Here is an 8,368-nt window from a genome sequence, read left to right on the forward strand (position 1 = left end):
CCTCTCTAGTTGGAATTGGGAGGGCTACTAGAGCAGTGCTGCCCTATGGACCTCTGCAAACTATCTCGACATCTGGTCAGTGATTCGTGTTCTTAAGTTTTACCACCCTTGTTGAACAACATTTTGCACAAACTCTCGGGCACATGCTACTACTCTTTTGTTCCTTTGGAAAGACTCTTCTTGCTGTTTTTGTTGGGTTCCTTTTCTTGTTTAAGACATGTTTTCAAGTTCACCGCACCTTAAAGTATGTTGAATCTGAGAATGTTTGAAAAATACGCCCAAGGAATGGAATGTTCTATTAGAAAGCAATTAAGAGAGAGAGAGAGAGAGAGAGAGAGAGATAGAGAAGACAAGAAAGATGCATCCTTTATTCATAATATGAAGCCCATTTATAGACTTAGGTCCTAATATTACAAAAGTACATAATGACCCTCTAATCATTAACCTTATAGGGGGCTTTTTGGTAATTTACAAGGTTATTTGCAGATAATAAGGCCCGTGACCTATTCAATCGACGACGTTTGATGATCGTCTGCCAAGTTTTGGTTCGATCGATTCATGGTCCAAAGGAGCGCCCCCCATCCATCGTTCTGAAGGCTGATGACCATTATGAGGGGCTTTCTTTTGTCATCTTCTGTTGATCGTTCGGGTAAGATGTTTTCTCCATCGTTGGTCATCTAAAACAATCGTCTATTGCTTCAACCAATCGGTCGTACTTCCTTCTTAAGTCACCCATCTTTTTTGAGATTCATGCGGACACATATTTATTTGTACAAAAATGAAAAGGGCTACCAAGACACCTTCTAAAATATATAAATTAGCTCTTTGAATACACTCTTAAAAATATTTTAAATTCAGACATAATCTCTTAGTCTTGCAAAATCTTAGACCGCTGACCATCATTTGAAATTCTAATCGGTCATTCTTGATTTTCTCAGTTCCATTTTATGTTGCTTCCATCAGTTCATCCAACCCTCCTATTTTTTAGAAGAACGTTTGATTTTTTTTTGTCACTAACATTTGTCGCTCTCTTTATGTTGTTAAGCTCCAGTTTCTTCCAAGAGCTGGATTATCTTAGCTACAGCCAATACCTCATCAATCCCAAATCCCAAAATCCCATTTCAATCCATCCATTGTCTTTAACCATCTGGTTATCATCCTATCAGTCCTGCAATCATTCACATCGACACCTTCAAATTTAATTCATCAAAGTTCATCACAATTTATATTGTTTATTTTATAGTCACATTTTTCACTAACTATTATGAAGTGCAATCTTGTATATTTTGTAGTTATAATAAATGAAAATTATTTCAACTAGTTCAAATCATATATCTTCTAATTTTCATATAAGAAAATGCATGTCATATGTGTTGCATTTTTTATCTTATAAAATACACATTCAGATATAAACTTATGTCCATCTTAATATTCCAAAACGTAATAATCTCATTTATACAAATCATGATATAATTTTGTTTTTTTTTTTAAATTACACCCTACTCTCTTGTCAGAGGAAACCACATGTGGGCACGTAAGCATTTTAGATTCCTCATGCATGCTCTCCTTTCTGAAAGCTAAGGGCATGCTTGGAGAAGTACAGCTAGAGGGGACGTGCAGCAGTGTTCTAAAATGGGGAGGCAGATGGCAATGGCTGATGGCAGCCATGGAAGCTTTCTCTGCCAACGAACTTTGCTGGGAGTTGCTCCCCAAGGAATGGACCGACCGTGCATGTCCATCAAGTTGACAAGGCCTAACAAGACAAAGGGAAAGGCAGTTCTATATTCTTACTTTATGAATAATGAGAATTGGATTTTATTATAAATAGGTAAGGCTGTAAGGATGGGAGGGGACAGCATGGCTTTTTTAAAATGATAGAGCCCGTTTTTAAAAAGTTATTTCAACCTATTATGGGTCAGCCCAAGTTATATTTTGAAGGATTCTTCTTGCACTATTAAGAATTATTGATAGATCAACTCTTTTAAATATAGTTTTCAATATTTGTAGTATTAGGTTGTTTCTAAAATTATTTTTGATCTTAACAACTCAGAGGCTGAAGATCCTTAATAGAACTCTAAAGTTTTTTCTCTTTTCTTGTAATGAACAATATTGATGTGTGCTAGAAAATTCATGACGGTAGAGTAATTAATTATCATCTTAGTGTTATATGAGAATTTAGCACAAATTTAGATGAAAGAAAATAACCGTTAGGAACACTAGAAGTTTTTTACATGTAAAACTCGAAACAGAAAATATTACGTGGCTTTGCCCAGTTGAAATAATTCACTACGAGTTGGTGATTACATGTATAGTCCCTTGTTCCAAAGACAAGAAAAGATTACACATTTTCTCGAGTCATAGCAGCATTAGTGCACGGAGAAGCTTGTTGCCCCATGGTAGGGAGCAGTCGTGGTAGGGAGTAACTGTTAGAGCTTCAGTGCACCATCTTTGAGGGTGATTGGATGTTAAGGATGATGTGTTGTTTTGTAAGTTGCTTCATGACTTTGCGACGTTGGTTGTTAGTTTGCACGATGCTTCTTTGTTAGGAGTGGGTAGCGGCCGATGGTTGTTGGCGGCTGTGGGAGTAGGAGGCTGATGGAGGTCAGTAGTGGCTAACAACAACTAATGAGCAGTAGTTGACAGTGTTTGGCAGCTGCTGAATTAGGAGGAGATGGATTGTCTGTGTTAGATCTTGAACTTCAACTCTCTCTTCTCCTAGCTTTGGCCTTCCTCTTGCTCAAAATATAGTCTCGTTCTCAGGAGGGGGTAGGGCTATATATATTTATAGAGTCTAGGTTGTAAATACAAAAGAAATCCACACTACTCTGATCAGACGATTTATAGAGACCCTCATTATTAGACTATGTTTGATAGACATTTGAGTTTCATAATGATCTTGAAATTGAGCGATCTTGTGCTCGTTGGGTTCATCTTGTCAAGGCGCTTTATTTGACTATAAATTTGCTAGATTCGGAATTCATTTGAACTTCAAATTATGTCCAAAAATCTTCTAAAATAAGTTTGATGGCTTGATTTGGGTTTGATTTGATTATGATAGAGCAAGTTTTGAAATCGTTGGGTCCGCCCCAATAACCCGATCGATTTGACTTTAAAGTTTGCTTAAATTTAAGTTTTTGATGACTTTTAATTACAGATTGAGCATTTATTACTGAAAAACTTTCCACGAGATTTGTGTTTGATGATTTGTTGTTGGCGTATAAGCTACCCCCTATTTTCGAGCAAGAAAAAGTTCATCGTTCAAGAATATCAAAATCCATAGCACTTTATCTTTCTTTAGTTTTTTTAGTTTGCTTAAATCTATATATTTATATATACTTGCAATTTGTAAATATAAATGACAAAACTCATGCTGTTGAGTTTTATGGGCGCTCCCTTTCCTATTCTCACTGTCCTAGGCAAGACTCCCCTCCTCTGCATATTATTGGCCCATTTTTTGTTGCAATCAGGGTTCAGGCCATTGAATCGAGTCCAAACAGAGTTTATGTGTGTCAATTAGGGTTGAATTGTGTCAGCGATCAGTGGCATGTGAATTGAATGGCGGTGGCGGAAAGCAACAGTCATGTTAAGGGCACCATTGGATTGTGCGTGGTAGTGTTGGTGTGTCATAGATCACGTGCCAACACCATTGGATATGGTGTGTTTGATTGTAGATCATGTGTGTGCCAAGCTGCATATTAGATGGTGCAAGGTGCCATGGATCGTGTGCTCGCATTGTCGATTATGTGGATTGGTTCTGATCGAATGGTTCTGGCTGAATGGTAGGATCCAAGTGTGTTTCCTCGAACTTTGGTCCTTTATTGGCCAATTTATGGTCCTTTTGAGCCTATAAATAAGCTAAGTAGAGAAGAAAAAATGTGAAGCCACTTAGCTTGATAACGAGTAATCAACAGGATTTCCCAGAAGAAGAAATTTGTCCCTAACTTATCTAGCAAAATAAACAATATCTTTTGCGTTAATGTCACAATTTCCAAACAAAGAAGAATGTTGTCCTTGACTTGCCTAACAAGATATCTGAGATTTTCTTGCATTTTACGGTTGTGTTGTTATGAAGAAGAAAGTAATCCTTTACCGACATAGCAGGCGATCAACACGATATTGTTTCACATCATGATTCTTCAGTTATGTGAGCTGAAGGATCTCATTTTGTGATCCTTTCATTATGCATTTTCTATCCTCCAAAGAGGGACTTGAGGCACCATCGCCAATAGAACAAAACTTTCCAGAATGAGAATCAATAGAGACTTGGCATCCCTGGCTCCGTGACTACCCATAGAATGGTTGGTGTTGGAGCGGGGTGCTCTATTTCAAGTGTTATGTATGGTGGCTAGTTAGAAAGTATTGCAACTTCTTGGGTGGTATAGTTATCTTTCCTATAGATGGCACAAAACTGATGCAGACTAGATAATTTATGGAGCTAGATTAATAAACTATCATCTTAGAATTGTACAAGAATCTATTACTCACTCAAATGCAAGAAGATAACTAGTAGGGTCACTAGAATTTCTTATATGGAAAACCCAAAAGAGAAAAAATTCACGGGGCCTTGCATAGTTGAAATATTCCACTATTAATTGGTCATTACAAGTAATCCCACAGACAAGAAAGGGTTACACAATTTCTTGAGTTATAATAATGGTGGATGAAGGAGTTTGTTGACCCTTAGTAGGGAGCGAACGCAATAGGGAGTGATTGGTAGACCTTTGATGAATCAAATTTGGGGGTGATACAACATTCGGGATGACGCACAACTTAATAGATTGCTTGGTGACTCCATGACATTCATTTTTGCTTTGAACTGTGCTTTCTCATTAGGAGAGGACAGTGACCAATGATGGTCAATGGCAACCGGCGAACAATGTTCAACATACAACAACCGATGAGTGGTGGTTGACGGTGGTCGAAGGCGGCGGGAGTGGAGGCCAATGATGCTCTGTGGTGGCCTAAGAGCGATAATCAATGGAGTTTGAAGGTTATAGCTCCAAAAGATTTTAGTATATTTGAATCCATTGGACTACAGGTTTTAGTAGAATTTAGAAGATTTGAAAGGAGGTAATCTTGTTGTTGTTTACTACATCCTTTCTTCAATACGAAATAGAGTTTTCACTAGATTTTATTCACTCTAATTAATACCATGATAATTGCAAAATCTTCTTTAATTAGAAATTTGTTGAGATTAAAGCTTCATTTGAAGTAGTTTAGTGGTTCAATGAAGTTCTTTTGAAAGGCGTGTATAAGGGTTTGAATTTAAATTTTCTGGGATTCGTCCCTCCTCTGCAACATCTCCCATTTTTTAGTACTTGATATATGGGTACACATAAAATTCAACTTCTTTGCCTTCTATTATTGTCGACACTATTTTGGTTGAGGAGTTGCCCGTAAGAAGCTGTCGGTGACCGGAATCATAATCCCATCTCCCGCTACAGAAGAACATTTTAATTTATATATATCTTTAGTTTTAGAAAAATATGAAATCAAACTGACCCCATATTTTTCATAGTTTAATGAAAAAGCGTTGTATCTCAAATCTTGTATTTATCCCAAAGGATAAACACAAGACTTGAGGATGAGGCTCAATTAAATAAACTAAAGTCAAAAATTGAATCTGGGAATATTTGTAATGATTTTGAAATTTTCAGGAATTTTTGGAATTTTTGAGTAATGAGGGACATTTTGGTAATTTTGACAATTTTAAGGATATTTTGGGAATTTGTTGATTTTGGTCAATTTTGGTCAATTTATGTAGTGGTTAGTGATTTAAAATGACACATGGATAAATTTATGTATTTTGGGTAATTTTGAAATTTTTGGCAAAAATTGGGGTTGTAGGAATATTTTGGTCATTGGTGATTTTGGGCTTAGAATGGGCAAGTAAGTTACGAAGCCATGCCAAACCAATAGGGGTCATATAAAAACTCAATGTGGATGCTTAATATGCTGGTCCTAACCCTCTTAGCCATAAGCTAGGGGTTTGGGTCCATCCATATAAGCTTTCCAAAAGGAGTGAAATGAACAAATCAAGGGATCCTAAGGTTTGGAGTATGTGAGCAAGCTAACCTAGACAAAACCAGACCACCCAGAGTTAATCCTAAGATTTGACCATACTATGGGAGATTTTCATAGAGCTCTGTCATACTGACCCCACCTACAAAGTGCTATAGGTTAAGACCAACATGTGGAACTTCAAGTTGACCAAAGAAGAGTTTAGAATTTCTAATGGTGAGGGTTCCTTTTCTACTCCTGTAGGAATAGTCAACAATAAAGTCCTATGACCAGACCTTAGGCTACTAAGGAGTAAACTAGGCCTCAACTAAATATAAGGTCAACATAAAACTAAACAAAGTTTTATAACGAAGAGTTAAATTTTAAGAAAGCATCATTCCCCTTTACAATGAGTTTATATTTAGTGAAGTAATTAAAATCATTTAAAATTATAGATAAATTGTATTGTGTTAAATATGAACAATCCTATTCTCTACCATCTGTCGAGTGCAAAGAGAACATTAGTTAATCCAGAGTTTGGTCCCTAAATCAATGATTAGGTTGAGAGGATATTGGCTCCCACTCCAAAGCTCCCACTTCTCCCACCCCTGAATGCAAACAATCTTTCTTTAGTTTCCAAGCAACTGAACCGAATTGGGGATTTTAGTCTGTCACCCTAAAATCTTCAATTCTAAGTCCATCAAAATATATTTCTCTATTTATTTGCACTCATTCCCATGGACTACATTCTCACCCATGAAATTAAATGTGACTCTGACCAAGTTGTAGAAGGCATAATTCTTTCGGATCTGATATTTCTCAAAAAATTTAAATATTTTAATTGGACATAACAAAAAGTAAATGAAAATCAGGTTTCGAATCATCAAAATTTATTGACATTTAAAACCATGCACAAAAATAGCAATCCTTCATAAAATCATATCTCATTGTAGGGAGAAGGGTAAAGAAGACTACTCAGAATTCATGAAATGATAGGACAAAACATAAATTATATATATATATATATATATACTATTTTATAAAACAAAGAAAGGAAAGAACACGACCTATCTCACACTCCTCTTCAAGCAAATCCTTTGAAATTTCCTTTAAGAACTTTCTCTCTTTACAATCACACTCAAATAATTCTTAGAAATGAACTGAAGAAGAAATCTCTCATTTTCCCTCTCCTCTTACAACTCTAGAAAAATATCCTCTCCAAAACCTTCATTCTTTTCTCCAATGACCTCTCACGCTACCTTCTTCAGAACACCACCACACGCCACACTCTCCACACCTCTCTAGACTTCACTAAACTTCTCCTCCTAGGAGTGGCACCAACCCCTCTTCAACGAATTCAAAGTTCCCTCTTTTTTTCCTAAGAGGCACACCTCTTCACATCAAAAGACAAGTCCTATCATCCAAGAGACATATCTCTTCATGCAAGTCCTTTTCAAAGTGTCTAGATGCATTGGACCACTCCATGGAGTGTAAGGATTTCTTGGGGACTTCTAGAACCTCTCAACAATAGTCAATAACTGCCACAATCTGTTTTAATTCGTCTCTATCTTCTCTGGCGCCAAGATGCTGAAAAACTGCATTTTCACTCCAAATTTCCTCCTTTTTGGTCCTCTTTGCTCCAAATGCCTAAAATTAATATACTTGCAACAAAACATGAAAATACCCTTGTTTAAAGTGTAATATCACCAACATTAAGCTTAAAATGTATACAAAAAATTGCACATATTTTTGGTGTATCAAAATCTTCCAAACATAAATGTTACTTGTCCTCATGTGACTCTTTTATTACATAAAAATATGACTTATGATAAAGATTAACTTATAAAATTTTATAATTTGGTTTAATAAATATAATAGTATAACATAAGAAAAACTTATAATAACTTATGTTAAACCAAATGTATAAGAAAATCTAGTAGTTAAGTCTAAGATTTCTGAGTCTCTATTCATTTCAAAAAGAACTGTAATTTGTCATATCAAAGATACTTAGAATGTCCATATGAAGTAGAATTTCATGAAAAATTTATTATTAAGGATGTTAATATTCAAATACAAGTTTATAAAATGTAATTATGCCTTTTTCCTCAAGTTTATTCAAGTGAAGCTAATTTTTTATTAGACATCTCCTCAAGCTTCTTCTCACATATTTTTCCTTTCTTTTCCTTTTTCATTTCTCTTTCTTTTCTTTTTTCTTTTCCTTAGGATCATTTTCAATCATTTCTTTTCTTTTCTTTTTTATGTGAGGATTATTATATCTGGATAACTTTTAATAATGTTGAACTTAACTATCCTCTTCTTGAAGTTAAACTTCTTACCTTCCTTCAGTTTATAAATTCATATTATCTTT

The sequence above is a fragment of the Phalaenopsis equestris genome, unplaced genomic scaffold, assembly GCF_001263595.1.
Source record: "Phalaenopsis equestris unplaced genomic scaffold, ASM126359v1 Scaffold000070, whole genome shotgun sequence".
Classification (NCBI taxonomy): Eukaryota; Viridiplantae; Streptophyta; class Magnoliopsida; order Asparagales; family Orchidaceae; genus Phalaenopsis; species Phalaenopsis equestris.